At 39.1% G+C, this 22,256-nt stretch overlaps 2 pseudogenes; both read left to right on the top strand.

Annotated features, from left to right (window-relative positions):
* Positions 1-10,466: 10,466 nt before the first annotated feature.
* Positions 10,467-12,315, top strand: LOC144524265 (E3 SUMO-protein ligase KIAA1586-like; annotated as a pseudogene).
* A 2,115-nt stretch (positions 12,316-14,430) lies between these two features.
* On the top strand, positions 14,431-16,281 carry LOC144524264 (E3 SUMO-protein ligase KIAA1586-like; annotated as a pseudogene).
* Positions 16,282-22,256: the final 5,975 nt, after the last annotated feature.

Genomic DNA, 22,256 nt, shown 5'->3' with positions numbered 1-22,256 from the left:
TTTAAACTTGCTCTGTTGTTGTAGACCCAACACTATAAATAAAAGTTGTGTCTTTCTCTCTGCTTTGGTCTTTAAATTATTCCTATTGATACTAGGTGTTATAGCCCGTACAAAATAAGCATTTGTTTTATTTTTAGATCCTTTGGTTGATTAATCATTACAGCATCAATACACACCTTGAACATACGTGTTTGTATCCATTTTTTAAACAGTTATAGTTTTATTATTATTATTATTATTATTATTCATTTTGTTTATTTCACAGGGCATCATTGCATCATTAAACACAATTTCAGAAGGTACAATGATGATATGTAGGCCGCGTGAAATGGGGAACCCCAAATAAGCTACTAAAAGCTTTTCGGAGGGGGCCCGACAACAATACAAACATACAACAGATAATATACAGACACCAAAAACTCAATTTACCATAGACGCAACATAGACAAATACAGAATACAATAGAATACAGACACTTAGAAACAAATCCAGTCACAATAGACTCAACATAGACAAATACAGAATACAATAGAATACAGACACTGAGCACACCAGCACAAATATAATACTTAAGGAATATTCATCAATCATATGTTATGAGCAATTTTCCTTCAGATTTTCCTGAAGATGGAGACAGAATGCGACAATTTCAAGTTTTCCTCAAGCTCTTTCCAGATCCGCGATCCCCTACAAACAACACTCAGGCTCATACACTTTAGCCTTCTTTTTTTTTTTGCCATTATTTAGGTGTTTTTCCCTTGTGTCATAAGTGTGCTGGAGATGACAAATTGGAACAAGCTCACACAATCGATAGTTTAACATATGAATGACCTGGAATATCATGCAGGCATTATGAAAGACATATTCGGTAAGCCTTAGTAAACCAAGGCGACAAAACAGAGGACGAGTGGAGGTATTGGGCTCAGACCAAGTTAATGCCCGTATGATTTTTTTCTGTAAAGTCCGTAGTTTTTTCAAGTGGCTGGGAAAAGTGTTACACCATATGACATTACAATAGTTTAAATGGGGCTCAAACTAAGTTTTATATAAGATGAGAAGTGCTGAGTGTGGGAGAAAATGTCTTAATTTATAAAAATCGTCCAACATATTTAGATAACTTTTTTGTTAGGTGATCAATATGGCATTTGAAATTTAAACATTCATCGATATAGACCCCGAGGAATTTAGTGGTGTTTACTCTTTCAATAATTTGTTCATTTATTTTAAGACACACATGCTTGTTTTCCATTTGATTTCTGTTGGAATGAAACACAGTTTGTTTATAGGTTGTTATTAATGTTCTTTGTATACAATAATGTGTTTCTTTTGTGAACACAAATGGTCCTCAATGGATGGTCTCCCATCAACTAATCAAATAGTGCTATTCTGTTGTAATTATTTTAGAAAACTTAAGTTTTATTCACAAACAGTATTACTGTCACTAGTTGTTTTTTTTCATTGGGACATTCAAAAATGGTAATGACTGTAGATTCTTGTGTTTTTGCAGAAAAGTACTCTGAAGTAGCGTAGCAGTGTGTGTCAGTGAAATATCAACATGGACAGCAGCTGCTCAAGGGAGTTTGACTGAGGGAACTCCAAATGCTGCCACTCCACTCCTGATGACAGCTGCCATGATGAGAACGTCAATAGTAATGATAAATAATCATTTCCACACAGAGCTGAAGAATGGCACTCATATACGCCCTCCCCTCCGCCCATCTACAGAAAGGGAGGTGATGGATGGATGGACGAGTGAAAGAGTGGAGCATCTAAATGTCTGTGTCAATGGAGAGAGAGGGAGGGAGGGAGGCAAGCAATGAGTCATGATGATAAAGAAGACAGGATTGATTTGTGACACTCAACTGGAGACGGAGAGCATGCAACACACTGAGGTACTGATAAGATTCATGATGCTCATAAAACATCAGAGAGACTGAGAGCGAGTGTGCATATTCACCCACATACATAGGGTTGGAGTTTAGGGATGAGTTAGGAATGCACACAGCTCATCAAGTTTTTAGTTTGATTTAGTTTTGTTGGATTTCTGGTGGATCCTATGGGTATTATAGGATAGGCAAAAATAAGCCTTGGCTTCAGCCTATTGCTTTTTCGGTTAGCTAAGGTGGCAAATTGTGGGAAATAATTGTTTCTTTCATGATTGTTAACTGGAATAAAATGTATCATCATCATCATCATCATCATCATCATCAGTGTTCAGTTAACTGTCAGTCTTCATGCAAGGTGGATGATCAAATCAATTTAATTATCTGTAAAAAAAATAAATAAATAAAAAAACTTAAGTCAAAGTCCATTAATAGTGTCTTTCAGAGCTTAGGGAAATGACTGAGCAAACTCCATCCACTGCTAAAGACCATGCAATGCTCTTGGTAGATTGGAAAAAAAGCTAGTGAGAGGATTTTCTTTGTCAAACAGGGAGAAACTTTTATGTTCTCTATATCTGCCAATTCAACATCATTTAACACTGCTGCATTCTTTTTTTATTCTTTTTTTTTTTTTTTAGAAAATGTAATGCCTTACTAGACCTAATAATGTAATTTAATGTAATGGCTTACTTTACTAGATACAGCCGTTTAGACTGGTAAGATTAGTTATAGCCTGGCCGATATGTGAATGAAAGAATAGACTTTATTTAAAAAACACATTTCACACACACACAATGCAGCACAAAGTGATTCACGATTCAGCAGCAAAAACAAAAACACCAAAAACTCAAGTTTAAAACCATACACACACAAGGAGGAAGGGAGAAAATGGATGCTGCTATTATCTAAAAATGACAAAACAAATCATTAAAGATTAAAACAGACAGCTGCTAGTTGTAGACTATATTTAAAAAGATGCGTTTTGAGTTGTCGTTTGAAGCTGTCCATTGAGTCAGAAAGTCTAATATTTAAAGGTCCAATGTGTAGGAATTTCTCCCATCTAGCGTTGAGATCATATATCGCAGTCAACTCTCTCGCGCCACGCAGTTCAAAGTACGTATTACAGCTACGGTAGCCTTCACGCTTCAAAAAGCCGGTCTCTTGCTCTTTTCAATATCCTTTTTCTTTTTCTGGGCGAAGAAGAAGACTCCTGTTCCTAAAATTTGGATTTTGAATACGTGTGGTCCTCCATGTTTCTGTCTTCAAACTTGCTGGGGCCGGGAAGCTACGATACCCATTAGCAGCATTAGTAGCACCTGTGAGTTTATCATGTGACAGCGAAAACGCGAAAAGCGGAGCAATATGTCCTGTATGTCCCTTACCGACTAACGTATTTCAAGATGGCGCATGAATATGGAGCATCTACCCCAGTTCATACGAATTAAAATGTAAAATTTCAAGCCAACACGAATACTTGAAATTGATGGTGGTGGTAAATATTCATGAAAAAGGACATGTTTGTGAATGGGCAACACAGATTTTGATAATGAACAACTAAACATGTTACACACTGGGCCTTTTAAAGCAGTGTTCCATAATTTTGGGGCGTAGTGGCTAAAAGTAGCATCCCCAAAGGTTTTTGTGGCAACCTTGGGAACAGTTAAAAGAGCAGCTGTGGAGGATCTTAGGGTTTGTGGAGGATCATAAAATGAAGAGAGTCTGTGATATAAAAGGGGGGCAAGGCCATTTAGTGCCTTAAAAACTAAGAAACACATTAAAAATCAATTCTAAAAGATAGAGAGAGCCAGTGTCGGTTGCGTAAAACAGGAGTTGTATGATCTCTCATTTTAATTTTTGTTAAAACTATAGGCCAGTATAAAGAGTGGTAAAGAGTAAAGAGTGTTAAACAACTAGAAACAAAAGCATGAAAAATCTTTTCAGCATCTTGCTGGCTCAGTCAAGGGCTCGCCTTCCCCATATTGCGCTAATGATAAATGTTAAAATTGAGGTCAGAATCTAGGATGACACCGAGGTTTCTTACTTGTTGTTGACTTGATGTCCCAGTTTAGCAAGAACAGGATCCCTCTTATTTTCTGGAACAACTAGGAGGCTCTCAGTTTTCAAGGTACCCCCAGGGTTCTCCAAGTTAAATGCAAGACTTTATAACACCATTTTACGCTTTAAATTTAATGTCAACTTCATGGACATACTGGCAAAAGTATGAAGAATATAATAAAAATAGTATGGAAAAACAGCGTGGATTTTAAATAACTCCAAATAATTTCCAGCCTATTTTTCCGTAAACATTTCTATCTAAAGTAATGGAAAAAAAGTCTATTCTTAGCTCTTGTCCTTTCAGAAAATAACAATATTTTGTTGGGCTTCAGGACACATTACAGCACAGAGTCAGCTTAAAGTCTCCAACGATCTGCTGTCTCTAGACTCTCTTGGTAAATGTGCCATATTAATTTTACTAGACCTTAGTTCCGCTACTGATAGTTTGTCTCCTACCTGACAGATTTCTTTCCGTCAAAACTGGAAACTTCTTCTCTTCTGCTCCCATCACCTGTGGAGTACCTCAAAGCTCCATTTTAGGGCCCATATTATTTGCCTTATACGTACTCGCTTTAGGCTTTATCTTCCAAAAATACAATATCTCCTAGCATTGCTACGCAGATGACTCAGCTATACCTCCCATTAGAACCTGGATACAACACAAGAACATGTTAGGTCCCCCCTTGACTGCCTCGAAGATGTGAAATATTGGATGGCAAAAACTGCCTTTAATTAAATGATAGTAAGATTGAAGTGATCTTGGCCCCTCCAACTCCATCAAGTTATAGCCAATCACTTAGGGCCCCTGGTGCTCATGCCATAAATCTTGGTGTGCTCTTCGATCCATCTTTAAAATTTGACAAGAAAATGAATACTGTTGTGAAAGGTTGCTTTTTCCAGCAAAGAAATATCGCCAAACTCAAACCGTTCTTCTTGTTTAATGACGTGAAGATTGTCACAATTGCCGTTCTTTCCTTTCATCAGGATTACTGCTATTCACATTATTTGAGAATTAGCCAGACAGAAGATCAAATCAGTGTTGTCAAATTGTCCTTATTAGACAAACAATAATAATAATTCAAGATATTTTATCTGACAATGCTGTTGTCATGAATGGTTTTAAAATGAATGTGGTAAAGATGCTAAAACAACTACAACAACCTCTAGTCAAAACATGATTCAAAACACACAGCAAGACCATAGAAAAATGAATTACGGACAAAATTAGATGTAATCCACGGGATAATTGTAGTTCTAGTTTGCCAAGGCTCTTCTAGATCGCTACCCCTAGAGGTCCCTATCTCTACATTTAAAACACTTAACAAATGGCTATCTACATTTATTTGGCAAAACAAAAGACCCAGAATTAAACTTAAAAGAATGCTATGTTCAAAAGAAAATGGGGGGCCTAGATTTACTTAACCTGAAAAATTACTATTTGGCAGCTCAGCTCAGAACAAGGGTTGCATGGATATCTTAAGATAAAGATACCATATGGGTTGGGATGGAACAGACAGACTGCCCAGAAGTGCACTTGGACACGATTCCATTTATGAATCAGGCTACCTGGAGAATAACTAAAAGTAGCAATCAATAGGTAAGAACCACTTTAAAAATATGGTCTATGATTAGGAAGAAGCTAAGATTACCCATGTGAACCCATATGAAAATTGCACAAAACACCAACTTTACTCCATCCAAATTAGGTGTGGGGTTAAAAAAAAGTGGGGAGAGAAAGGTTTAATCATGCTGGGTCAGTTATTTGAAGGAGACATGATGTCCTTCGAACAGCTTCAACATAAATATGACCTTCCAGTCTATGACCATTTTAAATACCTACAGCTTAGACATTTTTTACAAAAGCATGAGGAATGGGATAAATTATGTACACCACCATCCAATATAGAACATTTCTTTATGTTGGCAATTAAAGGGACTATCAATAAAAAGATTGTATCACATATATACAAGATATTACAGGAGGAGTCAGATAATAATAGTTTGGATATTAAAGAAAAATGGGAATTGGAGATGAACACCATTATCCCAGATACAAACTGGGACTCATCATGCAGAGAGGGACATAAAATAACAAATAGTCCCGTCTGGAAGGAATTCGAATGGAGAATCAAAATGACTTCAGGACTCCTCTTGTCATATCAAAATTTGGTGGTGCCTCGGCTCAGTGCTGGAGGGGCTGTGGCCTGGTGGGAGACCACACACACATATTTTGGGACTGTCCAAAACTATCAGGATATTGCAAAAACATGTTTGGAAATAGAACTGCCATTAGAACCATTTTATTTTGTATCTCCCAGAAGATGTAGAGGAGAATAGTCAGGCATCATTACTGAGAGTCCTTCTTCTAATTGCTAAAAAGATGATAACTCTCTTGGCTGAGACCGCAGCCCCCCACGGCAACACGATGGAGGGAAAAAATTAAGGAGGTATACCATATGGAATATATAACTGCAAGGTTACAACTAAAAACAGAAGTATTTCTGACTAAATGGTCTCCGATTACTACATACTTTTTCAAATGATGTAACCTAAGTGTTAGTGAAACAATTATTGTGAAAGCTTACTTAAAAGGGAACACTACTATTTAATTATTATTATGATCATTCATATATATATATATATTATTTTTTTTTTCTTCTCTATGCCTATTTTGTGTTGTTTGTGTTTCAAATTGTTTGTCTCTTCCTTGTGTTGCTGGATGATTGTTGCTCATCCCTGCGAACTATGAGTGGACATTAAGGTGATACTGAAATCCATGGACTGACCCCCTAAGACATTTATGCCTGTATTGTGTCTCTGAAGTGTTGACTGTACTGTCTGCTTGATTGCAAAAGAAATAAAAACGGCTTCAGCAAACAAACATCCACGGCCGACAACACAGGTTCTTAAATAAGTAAGCAAGTCTTGCTGGCTGTAGACATAATTAGCTTGACAGAACTTCACAGACAAAAACACACAGAAAAGGCAATGTATTGGAGAGCCGTGGGCCGCTCGCACCGCCATCCTCTAATTTAAATTGGCTGTGATTATTTTCAGAATATTTATGTCAAAGGGGGATGGTAAATGTAAAACAAAAAACTATTTATTTAAATTATTAGATTTTTAAGGACATCAAGAAAGTATTTGGCCCTATTCTGTTAATTTGCAGGCTAGGAGTAAAAAGAAAACAAAAAAAGCTTTTTGCACTTCACAAAAAAAAACCTTGAATAAAGCATTTCTATCCCATTTTTGTTTGTTGCAAATGACAAGAAATTGTGGTGTGTGTGTGTGTGTGTGTGTGTGTGTGTGTGTGAGAGGACGTGTTAGCTGTAAAGTTGCCAGAGAAAAATCTGTCTCTCTTATCACACAAACTGCTAAATGTCTCAAAATGCACAGCAGACACCCTGAAGTGTTCCTACTGTCCTGTGTTGTATTTAGAGTTACCACGCCCAACCCAGCACCCCACCCAGTGCTGTTTCTCATGTTGACCTCCCTCCAGCTGTCCTCTGCCCTTCCACCTTCAGAGCTCTTCTGCCTTTCAACCTCAAAAACCTCGATGTTTTTCACAGTCATACTTTCATGTGTGTGGCCATCTATTTGCTCAGGCATCGGTGAAATGGCAGATCTGTTCAGTTCAAATGCCATCCTTTGCTCTCTACACTCCATCCACGCCCTTTCACTGCCAACCATGGCCTCTGTGTTTCCAGAACCTCCAAAAAGGAAATATGACATTTGTGTGTGTTTAGAGTTTTGGGGTTGGGGGGGGGGTTATGTTGTGTTAGCAATGTATGGTCTTAATAGGTTATGGATTCTGAAAGATATCAATCTTCCAATCATATATAACGGGCTGGCTACATTGCACACGTAACGTATGCGGAGCGGATGCTCCAACACTATACCTCCACTATCAGTCCCTCCAGGATTTTGCGGGCCTTTTTTGTGATTGTTGCGGCCTAAAACGCCTGATTTTGCGTCCGCTTTTCTAAAAAGTTGCGATGAAAGTTATAATGTTCTTAGGCATTTTTTTTTAATAGGTTAAAACTGCAAAGGTAGATAGATTTTTACTTAAGTTTAGAATTAGTTGAATCATTAGAAATGAAAAAGAACAAAACCACTAACTAACCTTTAGTAACCTTATAATCAATGAAACTGGCGACACCGGACAAGAGAGCAGCGCATAAGAGGAGTTTTGCACACAAAGCACATGTAGTTAAACTACCAAACAAGATATAGTCCTACAAGTCCAGCTGAAATGATTAGACCATTAAACACTCAACTGTTTGGATCCTTTATACCTTTTACTTTTAAAACTTTAATTACATTTTCCTGATGACAGTTACATACGTTTAGTTTTTTTTCCGATTGCTAAACGACAGTTTAGCAGGCAGGCCTGCTTGGTTCTTTCGGGGAATGATTGTAAAGATTTACAAATAGACATATGTGCAAAACTCTAACCACAGTCTGCACAGCAGCAGTTCATGTGGACCAAACTCTAGTTCGTTTTTCATTGCCTAAACACAGTTTTCAAAACTCTACACACTTATCCCATGGCTTTAACCAAAACCTGCACAACACTGTGGCTTTACAGCACTTTGTTTAAATGCTAACACACTGCTGTCAAAACTGTTAACCACACACACCAGAATGGATTTCAGCCTGATGAATTTTAAACACTGCTGATTGCAATTTCAGCTGAAAGACTAAGCAGGTGTCTTGTTTTAGACCTTTTAGTGAACACATTTATATATATATAAAGATACGAATATGTCCAGGTAAGATGTCTGAGTCCCAAATCGTCCCAGTTAGAGAAGAAATGCCGTAAACATAGTCTTTGTAAATCTTTACAATCATTCCCCGAAAGAACCAAGCAGGCCTGCCTTGTTGAATGATTCAAAATGTTTTCAAAACTTGCCAATTTTTCCCACTGTGACACCCTTCCTACTGTACTGCAATCTGTGTGGCCGGGGATGTAATGGAGGCTAAACGCACGTAAACGCCGTTTGCGCACCTCCCAGAATTCGGAAATAGCGTTTACCCACCTCCAAAGTGCGTTTATCCATCTCTAAATTGCGTCTATCCACCTCTAAATAGCCTATAGTTCCTAAGCCATTTTAAAGTAAGCTTATGTTGTATGAGTTTCATATTATTCATTACTAGTTTCAGGTTGGTAAACCTAAGACGAAGTCTTTCATATTGTGCTGCATTACTGTCAGTGTTGACCAATCTCTTGCGGTGTTTGGTGTTTTAAGCCCACAACGTCTAGGATTAGGCAATAGTTAGGTGCCTTGAAGTCATGAAGTCAATGGTCACAGCGCTGCCTTGAAGTCAACGTTGGGGGCTTAAAACACCATCGAGCAACTCTTGCGTAGCCAGCAGGAAGCAGCAGACTGCATCAAGATTCATCAGTCACTTGCCCAAACTAGCCTACATGTCTCATGTAATGATGAATGAATTGTAAAAATGGATATCCGGCAATTTTTTAAGCGCCATCAAGACAGCAGCCCTCCTCCTGATGCCAGCAAACGGCCTCGGCTACAAGCCCAAAGTGAGTGAGCTCGGAAAACAGTACTAAACTTCATGTTTTTGAGGTTAATTTGGTTCACGGTAGATTCATGCCACTGACTCAGCAAGTCACCTCTACATTTTCCCATTAGCCCATGTTATGTAATAGTAGTAAAATTCAGGATACATTATTAGATAAATAACTGGATGTAATTATATGCATTCTCTGGCATTTAAACCACTGAAAGTTTGTGACAACAAGCTCCCTTTGCTAGTCAGCTAGCTAGTTAATGCTATCGCTATAGTCGTTCGCAGTTTTGCGGGTATGGTAAACGTTTCTATGGTAACAGCGAGTTGGACCAATCAGAGGCGTCGCTGTTAAGCTTAGGACTGTGGGTAGTGTAGTTTTTCTCCATAAGATTGCGGATAAAAACATGTTTTTCTTGTAACAAGGTTGATTTCATACAGACCTTTAGCTTCTACAGGAGCAGAAACTTTCGTTTCACAACCACGTAGCTCGTGGTCAGTCTACCTCGGATGGTTCAGACATTATGGCTGATAATATAAATCCTTATGGAGAAAATCAATGGGAGTTTTACTTCATTTTACTTCATTTTACAGACAGAGATGGGACAGACAATTATACAGAGAGCACAGAGAGAGGAGATATAGAGAGGAGAGAGATAGAGAGAGGAGATGAGGAAAGAGGAGGAAAAGAGGTATGACAAACAGATAATGAAGAAACAGAGACAGGACAATTCGAGAGAGGGAACAGAGAGAGGAGAGACAGAGAGAGGAAAAGCTGAGGACGAAGGAACAGAGAGAGGAGAGACCGAGAGAGGAGAAGCTGAGGACGAAGGAACAGACAGAGGAGAGACCGAGAGAAGATGCCACACAAACATTTGGACTGAAAAGCAACACAGTAAGTTTAAAAAAGCTAACCCTTGGCTAATTGTTAATGGTGATTTTCTTGGGTGTCATACTTGCCAAACTGTCAAATGCCTTGGAGTGTTTAAAGAGACGGGCATGTCTCTCTCGAATGAATGGTCGCAGACTACAGTTACATACAGCCACAATGGCAATCACCAATATCAGCTGTCATGCTTAAGGAGCAAAATCTACAAGCATGGGACATTAAAAAGTCACAAGGCAGCAGAAAATACAGTGAACACAAAAAACACAATTGATGTTTCCATACAAAAACAAGTGGAGGAGGAAGCAGAGAAGACAGCCTCACTGTTTCGAACAGCATACATCCTAGGAGCTGGTGGTGCTCCAGCAAGAAAATGGTCTTGACATGGGCACCACTCTCCATTCCAGATATACTGCAAAAGGTATAATTGATCACACAGCAAAGGAAATGAGATAGAAAATATTGCACCACATACTAACTAAAGACCAGAGGTTCAGTATTTTAATTGACGAGTCCACAACTCTTAGCAAGAAATCGGCTCTAGTAGTGTATTTAGCGTCTGTAATAAATGATGTGTCCACAGTTATATTCCTCGATTTAGTTGACCTGGAAAGCCAGTCAGATGAGAATATTACAAAGAGTTTGCTTCAGTGCCTCCAAACTTGGGGACTGGATGAACATTTCATCCAGGCAAATTGAATTGCTTTTGCTTGTGATTGAGCAAGTGCCATGCTAGGGAGAAAATCTGGGGTTGCTACCCGTCTACAACAGATGTATCCAAATTTTATAGTGTGGCACTGCCTCAACCACAGATTGGAATTGGCCGTGGGAGATACAGTCAAACGTGTTAACAACATAAACCATTTCACTTCATTTTTAGACAAAATGTACACACTCTACCATAGGTCACCAAAGAACTGCCGTGAACTGGCTCAGCATGCACAACAACTTGAAATAAGTTTGCAGAAAATTGGGAGGGTCCTTGATGTTCGATGGGCAGCCAGCAGTTTCAGAACAGTTAAGGCTGTATGGAACTCGTACAAAGCTTTGCATCAGCACTTTACTGCTGCTTCTGTGGATGGCACAAGAGATGAAAATGAGAAGGCTATGTACAGGGGTCTGATGGCCAAAATGGAGACACAAGAATTCCTGTGTGATTTAGCCTTAATGTATGACACGTTAGAGGAAATTGCACACCTTCCCCTGAACTTGCAAGGAAGAGGAATGACACTCACAAAAGCCGACAAACTTATGAGAAGAACCATTCACATTATTTCATCCATGATGACCGCTCCAGGTGATAAAAGACAAGAAGCTCTTACAGCTGCAGAGAGACAGGAGTTTAAGGGCATCCCCTTAACAACCAGTCCGAGGGTAAGACAGATAGACTCCTCAGTGTTCTTTCAGTCACTCGTTGGGAACCTGGAGGACAGGTTGTTCAGCACTGGTTCAAGAAGACACCCTGGCGTATCAGCTGAGAACACCAGTCGGTATACAGATTTGCTTGATCACTTTAAAGTTCTCAATCCAGAAAACTGGCCTGTTCCCTTACATGAGCAGTATGGGGAAGCTTGCATCAAACAGCTCACACTAAGGTTCAGGCTTGACCAAAGGAAAGTGCTTGAGGGCTTCAGGGATTACAAAGACGACTCTAGTGTGATACCTGAAGACTTGTCCCCACTCACAAACATTCTCAGCCTGATCCCTGTGAGCAGTGCAGAATGTGAGCGAGGATTCAGCTTAATGAATATCATCATGTGTCCACTGAGATGTAGACTCCTGATCGAAAGCGTCTCAGCATTGATGTTTGTTAACCTGAATGGTCCTCCATTGTCAAAGTGGAACCCAATGGCGTATGTGAAATCTTGGCTGGTAAAGCACAGAGGAGCTACAGACACACGGACACGCCCCTGCAAGCCATCACCTCAAGTGGACAAAGAGGCACTCTGGGCGTTGTTGTGATATTAATTAATTACAGGCAGCTGGTTTAATGTAGGGAGCATGTCGAAACCCAACTGTACAGGAGATTCAGAGGGAATCAAGCCTGCACCAGGTTAAAGACTTTTCCCTCTACAGGGCTACATACAGAATACCTTCATGTGAGATGTGAGCCCATGTTCAATTCAACATATTGTATTTGTTTACTTGTTTATCACCTGTGAGAATATACTTCTACATTCTGCTATAAAGACAAATACAGGAGCATAATTAAAGATTAATCGATTAGTTGTCAACTTTTAAATTAGCATTTTCCAATTGCTAAAACACCATTTTGCAAACTAGGCTGGTTTTATCACTCATCTTTAGTATGCTTAGCCATAATACTAAAATAGTTCAAATTATAGAAAATTCTTCAGATTGTTCACATGCACAGAAGTATTTGCAGATACACACATGCTGTTGAAACATTTTTTATTTTTTATTTAAATTATTTATTATTATATATTAATATTATATATATTATATTATTTCATATTTTTTATTTTTATTTTTCACCAAACAATTCAGTGCAACATTTGCACAGCAGATATATTTACATTGGACTGAACAAAATTATGCTCTCAAAAAACGTAGAAAAAATGTACAGAAATGTTGTAAGGTGCTCACCTGTGGTCTTTTCATAGTGCTTACTTCCTGATTGAAGTGGGAACAATGAACCATTGAGGTGTTTGGCCAGGTGACACATATATTGGCGACTTAGCTCATGTAGCGTCATTTTGAATGGCAGTGTTTATATGGCAAACATGTGACTTTATATCAGATTGTTGTGTCTTATGCAGAGAACTGTTTTCAGTGCATTTAAAAAGTGCCAATTTGAATTGCAAAATGTGTGTAAAGTAGAAAATGTGTTTAGACTTTTGGAGACTTGAGAAGAGGTTTTGCTCTGTGTGTGTTAGTTTCAATAATTGTGCTATGCATGTCATTTTAGTGTGTAGTGTGGTGCCAGGTTTTGAGGTTAATATGTTAATATTGAATACATGCTGTTCATAGGACCCCCCCATGCAATTTAGAACAGTTTAGTTTTTCGCCTATTCATTATTTTTGTTATTTTAAGATGCATGTAGTTACAGCAAGAAAAGACTGTCTAGCGATGTTTAAGTCAGTTGCACTTGTTGCTACTAGGCGGTGACATTGACCAGTAAATGGCAGAGTGAACTCTAGGGGTAGAACTAACACAAGTTTTACTTAGTTTTGCGAACGCGTCTGTTAATGTCGACAGCCATTACGCTTATGGAAACTACAGTGCAACTTATATTGTCTTTCTTCTGTTAATTACAGGTAAATAACAGTATGAATCAAAACATGATAGTATGTTAGTGTTGTTAACTTAGCAAATAGTCTTCTTGACGTGTGTTGTCACAGTTTAAAACGTTAGCATCACACACACACTAGCACTACTCTTAGCTAGCTGGTTAAGTCAGTGCTTTTTCTGTTAGGCTAACGTGGTGTGTGAGCAGTTGTGATTAGGTTTCTTTTTGTTATTCAATGCCAGATGTTTGAAATGGATATCTGAATATAATCTGTTAAACTTATGTGTTTAGAACCACTGTATATTATGTAACCAGCTGTAATGATGTAGTGTATTCTGTGTTCAAATGGAACATTTTTGGTTTTATTGTTTTTTTAGTTTTGCAAAATTGTCTGTTAATGTCGGCAGCCATTACGCTTGTGGAAACTACAGTGCAACTTATATTGTCTTTCTTCTGTTAATTACAGAAACTGAGTTTTCTTTAAATTAAAATATGTGGCACCAGATTCATCCTTCTGTCGTCAATCTGCACCTGGATAATGAAGAAACAGAGACAGGACAATTCGAGAGAGAGGAACAGAGAGGAGAGACAGAGAGAGGAAAAAGCTGAGGACGAAGGAACAGAGAGAGAGACCGAGAGGAGGAAGCTGAGGACAGAAGGAACAGACAGAGGAGAGACCGAGAGAAGATGCCACACAAACATTTGGACTGAAAAGCAACACAGTAAGTTTAAAAAAGCTAACCCTTGGCTAATTGTTAATGGTGATTTTCTTGGGTGTCATACTTGCCAAACTGTCAAATGCCTTGGAGTGTTTAAAGAGACGGGCATGTCTCTCTCGAATGAATGGTCGCAGACTACAGTTACATACAGCCACAATGGCAATCACCAATATCAGCTGTCATGCTTAAGGAGCAAAATCTACAAGCATGGGACATTAAAAAGTCACAAGGCAACAGAAAATACAGTGAACACAAAAAACACAATTGATGTTTCCATACAAAAACAAGTGGAGGAGGAAGCAGAGAAGACAGCCTCACTGTTTCGAACAGCATACATCCTAGGAGCTGGTGGTGCTCCAGCAAGAAAATGGTCTTGACATGGGGCACCACTCTCCATTCCAGATATACTGCAAAAGGTATAATTGATCACACAGCAAAGGAAATGAGATAGAAAATATTGCACCACATACTAACTAAAGACCAGAGGTTCAGTATTTTAATTGACGAGTCCACAACTCTTAGCAAGAAATCGGCTCTAGTAGTGTATTTAGCGTCTGTAATAAATGATGTGTCCACAGTTATATTCCTCGATTTAGTTGACCTGGAAAGCCAGTCAGATGAGAATATTACAAAGAGTTTGCTTCAGTGCCTCCAAACTTGGGGACTGGATGAACATTTCATCCAGGCAAATTGAATTGCTTTTGCTTGTGATTGAGCAAGTGCCATGCTAGGGAGAAAATCTGGGGTTGCTACCCGTCTACAACAGATGTATCCAAATTTTATAGTGTGGCACTGCCTCAACCACAGATTGGAATTGGCCGTGGGAGATACAGTCAAACGTGTTAACAACATAAACCATTTCACTTCATTTTTAGACAAAATGTACACACTCTACCATAGGTCACCAAAGAACTGCCGTGAACTGGCTCAGCATGCACAACAACTTGAAATAAGTTTGCAGAAAATTGGGAGGGTCCTTGATGTTCGATGGGCAGCCAGCAGTTTCAGAACAGTTAAGGCTGTATGGGACTCGTACAAAGCTTTTGCATCAGCACTTTACTGCTGCTTCTGTGGATGGCACAAGAGATGAAAATGAGAAGGCTATGTACAGGGGTCTGATGGCCAAAATGGAGACACAAGAATTCCTGTGTGATTTAGCCTTAATGTATGACACGTTAGAGGAAATTGCACACCTTCCCCTGAACTTGCAAGGAAGAGGAATGACACTCACAAAAGCCGACAAACTTATGAGAAGAACCATTCACATTATTTCATCCATGATGACCGCTCCAGGTGATAAAAGACAAGAAGCTCTTACAGCTGCAGAGAGACAGGAGTTTAAGGGCATCCCCTTAACAACCAGTCCGAGGGTAAGACAGATAGACTCCTCAGTGTTCTTTCAGTCACTCGTTGGGAACCTGGAGGACAGGTTGTTCAGCACTGGTTCAAGAAGACACCCTGGCGTATCAGCTGAGAACACCAGTCGGTATACAGATTTGCTTGATCACTTTAAAGTTCTCAATCCAGAAAACTGGCCTGTTCCCTTACATGAGCAGTATGGGGAAGCTTGCATCAAACAGCTCACACTAAGGTTCAGGCTTGACCAAAGGAAAGTGCTTGAGGGCTTCAGGGATTACAAAGACGACTCTAGTGTGATACCTGAAGACTTGTCCCCACTCACAAACATTCTCAGCCTGATCCCTGTGAGCAGTGCAGAATGTGAGCGAGGATTCAGCTTAATGAATATCATCATGTGTCCACTGAGATGTAGACTCCTGATCGAAAGCGTCTCAGCATTGATGTTTGTTAACCTGAATGGTCCTCCATTGTCAAAGTGGAACCCAATGGCGTATGTGAAATCTTGGCTGGTAAAGCACAAAGGAGCTACAGACACACGGACACGCCCCTGCAAGCCATCACCTCAAGTGGACAAAGAGGCACTCTGGGCGTTGTTGTGATATTAATTAATTACAGGCAGCTGGTTTAATGTAGGGAGCATGTCGAAACCCAACTGTACAGGAGATTCAGAGGGAATCAAGCCTGCACCAGGTTAAAGACTTTTCCCTCTACAGGGCTACATACAGAATACCTTCATGTGAGATGTGAGCCCATGTTCAATTCAACATATTGTATTTGTTTACTTGTTTATCACCTGTGAGAATATACTTCTACATTCTGCTATAAAGACAAATACAGGAGCATAATTAAAGATTAATCGATTAGTTGTCAACTTTTAAATTAGCATTTTCCAATTGCTAAAAACACCATTTTGCAAACTAGGCTGGTTTTATCACTCATCTTTAGTATGCTTAGCCATAATACTAAAATAGTTCAAATTATAGAAAATTCTTCAGATTGTTCACATGCACAGAAGTATTTGCAGATACACACATGCTGTTGAAACATTTTTTATTTTTTATTTAAATTATTTATTATTATATATTAATATTATATATATTATATTATTTCATATTTTTTATTTTTATTTTTCACCAAACAATTCAGTGCAACATTTGCACAGCAGATATATTTACATTGGACTGAACAAAATGATGCTCTCAAAAAACGTAGAAAAAATGTACAGAAATGTTGTAAGGTGCTCACCTGTGGTCTTTTCATAGTGCTTACTTCCTGATTGAAGTGGGAACAATGAACCATTGAGGTGTTTGGCCAGGTGACACATATATTGGCGACTTAGCTCATGTAGCGTCATTTTGAATGGCAGTGTTTATATGGCAAACATGTGACTTTATATCAGATTGTTGTGTCTTATGCAGAGAGCTGTTTTTCAGTGCATTTAAAAAGTGCCAATTTGAATTGCAAAATGTGTGTAAAGTAGAAAAATGTGTTTAGACTTTTGGAGACTTGAGAAGAGGTTTTGCTCTGTGTGTGTAGTTTCAATAATTGTGCTATGCATGTCATTTTAGTGTGTAGTGTGGTGCCAGGTTTTGAGGTTAATATGTTAATATTGAATACATGCTGTTCATAGGACCCGCCCCCATGCAATTTAGAACAGTTTAGTTTTTTCGCCTATTCATTATTTTTTGTTATTTTAAGATGCATGTAGTTACAGCAAGAAAAGACTGTCTAGCGATGTTTAAGTCAGTTGCACTTGTTGCTACTAGGCGGTGACATTGACCAGTAAATGGCAGAGTGAACTCTAGGGGGTAGAACTAACACAAGTTTTACTTAGTTTTGCGAACAGCGTCTGTTAATGTCGACAGCCATTACGCTTATGGAAACTACAGTGCAACTTATATTGTCTTTCTTCTGTTAATTACAGGTAAATAACAGTATGAATCAAAACATGATAGTATGTTAGTGTTGTTAACTTAGCAAATAGTCTTCTTGACGTGTGTTGTCACAGTTTAAAACGTTAGCATCACACACACACTAGCACTACTCTTAGCTAGCTGGTTAAGTCAGTGCTTTTTCTGTTAGGCTAACGTGGTGTGTGAGCAGTTGTGATTAGGTTTCTTTTTGTTATTCAATGCCAGATGTTTGAAATGGATATCTGAATATAATCTGTTAAACTTATGTGTTTAGAACCACTGTATATTATGTAACCAGCTGTAATGATGTAGTGTATTCTGTGTTCAAATGGAACATTTTTGGTTTTATTGTTTTTTTAGTTTTGCAAAATTGTCTGTTAATGTCGGCAGCCATTACGCTTGTGGAAACTACAGTGCAACTTATATTGTCTTTCTTCTGTTAATTACAGAAACTGAGTTTTCTTTAAATTAAAATATGTGGCACCAGATTCATCCTTCTGTCGTCAATCTGCACCTGCTACATTAGCAATTGGAAAAAAACTGTAATCAACTATTTTGATAATCGATTAGTCGGTTTGAGTCATTTTTTTAGACAAAAGTAAAACATTCTTTGATTCTAGCTTGTTAAATGTGAATATGTTCTAGTTTCTTCACTCCTCTGTGACAGTAAACTGAATATCTTTGAGTTGTGGACAAAACAAGACATTTGAGGACGTCATCCTGGGCTTTTGGGAAACACTGATCCACATTTTTCTGACATATTATAGACCAAACAACTAATCGATTAATCGAGAAAATATTCAACAGATTAATATATCATATATCATAAACTATGAAAATAATCCCAAATCCCTAAACCCTAATCATTATGTGCAAGTGCATTGTATTGGAAGCCCTGGATATAAGCCTCCCTCTCTATCTCTCTTAAGTATTTTTGTTCTCTCTGTTTTGTCATTTAGTAAACTTTATAGATTTCAACCATATTATTCCTTCTGGAGTCTCTTTAACAAGAACTTAGATTAATGTATGAATTGAATAGTGATTGTGTGACCTATGATGAGGGAACAACCAGTGATACCCTTGGTAGTACCATCAAATGATAGCCTATAGCAATGTCATCAGGATACACATACACCGGTAGGCAGTGGCCCACCTTACCGGGTGACCACGTCGTGGTCCACCAGAATTTATAGTTTACCCACCTCTTTTTTTACCACTACACCTCTGTGTGTGGCCAACCTCAGCAGTCAGTTGGCTGACATGGGAGGGTCGTCAGCGGGGCCCTGAGACTATAGAAGCTGGGGCATGTGTTCATTCTGACATCCATCCTGCATCATCTTCTTTTGCTTTTGCACTTTCAACATCTCCACAGCACACACGCCAAGCATCCATGTCCTGCTTTCATTGCCAATTGTCCATCCATTGTTAGTTTTGTCTTAACATTCATTTTAATAAACTGTGTTGCTTTTAAGTAAAACCTTGTGCGAGCTCCCTTTTTGTCACATTCCCTGAGCCAGTTTGTGACACCATACACAGTCATTGTGAAAGAAGCAGCTCTAAAAACAGTGAAGAAATTTCTTTGGAATATCCAACCCAGTCTCACTGCAGTTCGTGTAAATGTCACATTATTTTTAATCTATTGATACGTGTTCACGGGGACTTTTTTCTCGTTTTTTACGTGGTGGCCAGCACGAAATACGGGGAAAGGACGCCTCACACGCTGGGAAAAGGACGCGGTGGACGTGCGACAATAACGGGCCGGGAGATGGCCGAAAAGGACGCCCCATATGCTGGGAGGCGGCTGCGGGGGATGCGCGACAATAACGGGATGGCGGAGGTTAGGTTTAGGAAAAACACTACAGGGAAAGGACGCCTCACACGCCGGGAGACGGCCGCGGGGGACGCGCCACAATAACAGGGACGGTTGTGATTAGGAAGACTACGAGAAACAAAACGCCGCACGCGGGACGCGATCCCCGCTCACCCGGGTGAAAGTCCTGTGGATTTTCGGCTCGATACACTACTCACTACCATTTTCGTGCTGTGACCACGAAATATGCTTCCCATTGAAATACATTACTTCACATTTTCGTGCTGGCCACCACGTAAAAAACGAGAAAAACGTCCCCGTGAACACGTATCAATGGATTAAAAAGAACGTGACAATTACACGAACTGCCGTGAGACCGGGCTGGAATATCACAAATGCCACGAAATGACTCTATTTTTCATTTATCAAAGTTTTAGAAAAAAAAACTAAATTGTAGCATTGATGAATTAATCAGTGCCAGCGGTGTGTGAGTGATGATAGGCAATGAGGGATGCATTCCTTCACACTCCCATCACTGAAGCGTTTGATAGGCTGACTAAGTCCAAAGCTGTTGAATTTTAAACTGCAATGAATCATGTTGGCTCTGATATAACTGATCTTACTCAATATCATCCTTCACCTCACATGAGCTAGACTAAGGCTACTGTAGCGACACTAATAGATGCAAATACATGACTGTGACTTATTTTACAGACCGACGAAGGAACAGAGGAAAGTTTGCATGTTGCACAGCTGAGCTCTGTTCAAAGAACTGTATTTTAAATACTAGTGGAGAAACTAAAGTGTCTGATGATACTTAGTATGTCTGATGTTGCTGATGTTAAGTGTGAAAAATATAGTATTTTTTCCATTTCATTAAAAATGCTTTCTTTAAATAATTATCTTAATATATATGATATAACTTTAATGTTACAGCAGCTTAGAGCAAAAAAATAATAATAATGAGCTGATTGTAGGATTGTATTGCTTTGTCCTGACCAATCAGTTCATCATAATGTAGGGGCCAGGTTTTGATGAGGCAGAAGAACTCATGGAATGAAAAAGATGATATCTGGTTCTGCGAGATGTCACTTATGAGACTTTGGGGTGAGGAGTCTTTCTAATTACGTATTTTCTTATACTTCAACAGTTCTATGACAAACTGAGCCTTTCTTGACTTGCAAAATTATCTTTTAAATTGCCGAACATCATGTGTAATTCATGGCTCAATTAAAATGGGATATAAATAAGTTTCCATAGTGGTCCATCGGAAGGGGAGGGACGTTTCTCTACAGCTAACAGTGGTAGCAAACATTGGCATATTTAGAAACAACAGATACATAGCATGCTTAGCATTCATTAAAGGGTAACTACCAGTTTTTTCAACCTGTACCCTATTTTCCTATGTTTTTGTTTTTAAGTGACTGATGGAAACAACAATCTTTGACATTGGTCGAGTATTAAGCGAGATCGCTGCAGTCGGCAGCGGCGAAACAAGCTACACTGTAAGTTAGTAGGGAAATTGTCCAGCTTGTATTTACCTTCATAAAAGTGCTCGTTTTGCCACTGACAGGCTCAGATTTATATTTTGAGTGTCTGACAACATTATGGTCGACCTTTCTGTTAAAGAGTAAGGTCCTTTTTTTAAACATAAAACATCCGTGAAATTGGGTACGGTGAACCCACCAGACTCCATGTAAATAAACAGTCATTTTAGCATCGTAAAATACACTTCATTCAAAGTCGACAGAAACAAAATAAAACAACGAAAATCCGTTTTCGGTCGTCTTTCCACTTTTCCAACCATCACAACTGTAGTTTTGGTTGAAATAAACAGATAGTTTAACCATTTACATGTGGAAATATGTTGGCTCTATACACGCTAAAAGTATTGGTTTTTTAAATGGAGTCTGTGAAGGTAAATACAAGCTGGACAATTGCCCTACTAACTTACATTGTAGCTTTGACTGCAGCGATCTCGCTTAATACTGGACCAATGTCAAAGATTGTTGTTTCCATCAGTCACTTAGACACAAAAACATAGGAAAATAGGTTGAAAAACAAGAACAGTAGTTACCTGCCTCGTTTAGTTCGATTGAAACTAGAGTTTGATTGCCCCGCTGGTGTGGTTCGTTTTGGCAGGTGTGAACGCAGCAATCGCACTAGGTGCACACCAAAAGCGGACCAAACAAGTTTACCGAGACCTGCTCGACGAGGTGGTCTCGATACGCTTTCAATCCAACTCTGGAGCGGTTTGTGGTGAGAGAGTGATTTGACCCCAAACCGCACCAATCGTGTGCTCCGTAAGTCTGAGCTAAACGGCTCCTGTGGTCAGGTGTGCGTTGCAATCTACGATGCGGCAGAACATGCAAACTGTAGCAGCTTGCAGTGTTTCTCTCACAGAAATAAACAGCGGCCAGGCTCGCCATCAGTCACTCGCATATCTGTGGTCGAACAAGCCGCCGCTAAAGTTGGAGACAGAGGCCGGCAGAGCAGAGCGAAGTCTCGGTGAGCAGAGCAGACATAGTAACGACGCTTGAGAAACAATGTCTGATTATTTAAAGCAGACCCCACAATGGCAGTGCTCCCCAGATTGGCATATCCTGGCTAATGTAATTTGAATTCTGTCTGTGTGGTAATGCAACATTCTTTTTGCTCTGTTTCCAGCAACTCCTGGGAATAAAATATCTAAATGTTCCACCATAAAATGTACTGTAAAACCAACACAGTGATCTTAAAAAGGGCTAACAAGCTCCGCAGACCTGCAGACTTGATGATAATTCTTGTCACTCCAAGCAACATCATCTTTCACATTACAAATGGTCATTCCATTCATTAACAAAGAAAACAC

Source organism: Sander vitreus, chromosome 10 (genome assembly GCF_031162955.1).
Source record: "Sander vitreus isolate 19-12246 chromosome 10, sanVit1, whole genome shotgun sequence".
Lineage (NCBI taxonomy): Eukaryota > Metazoa > Chordata > Actinopteri > Perciformes > Percidae > Sander > Sander vitreus.
The sequence above is the reverse complement of the archived record's forward strand: the minus strand, read 5'-3'. Positions and strand labels throughout refer to the sequence as shown.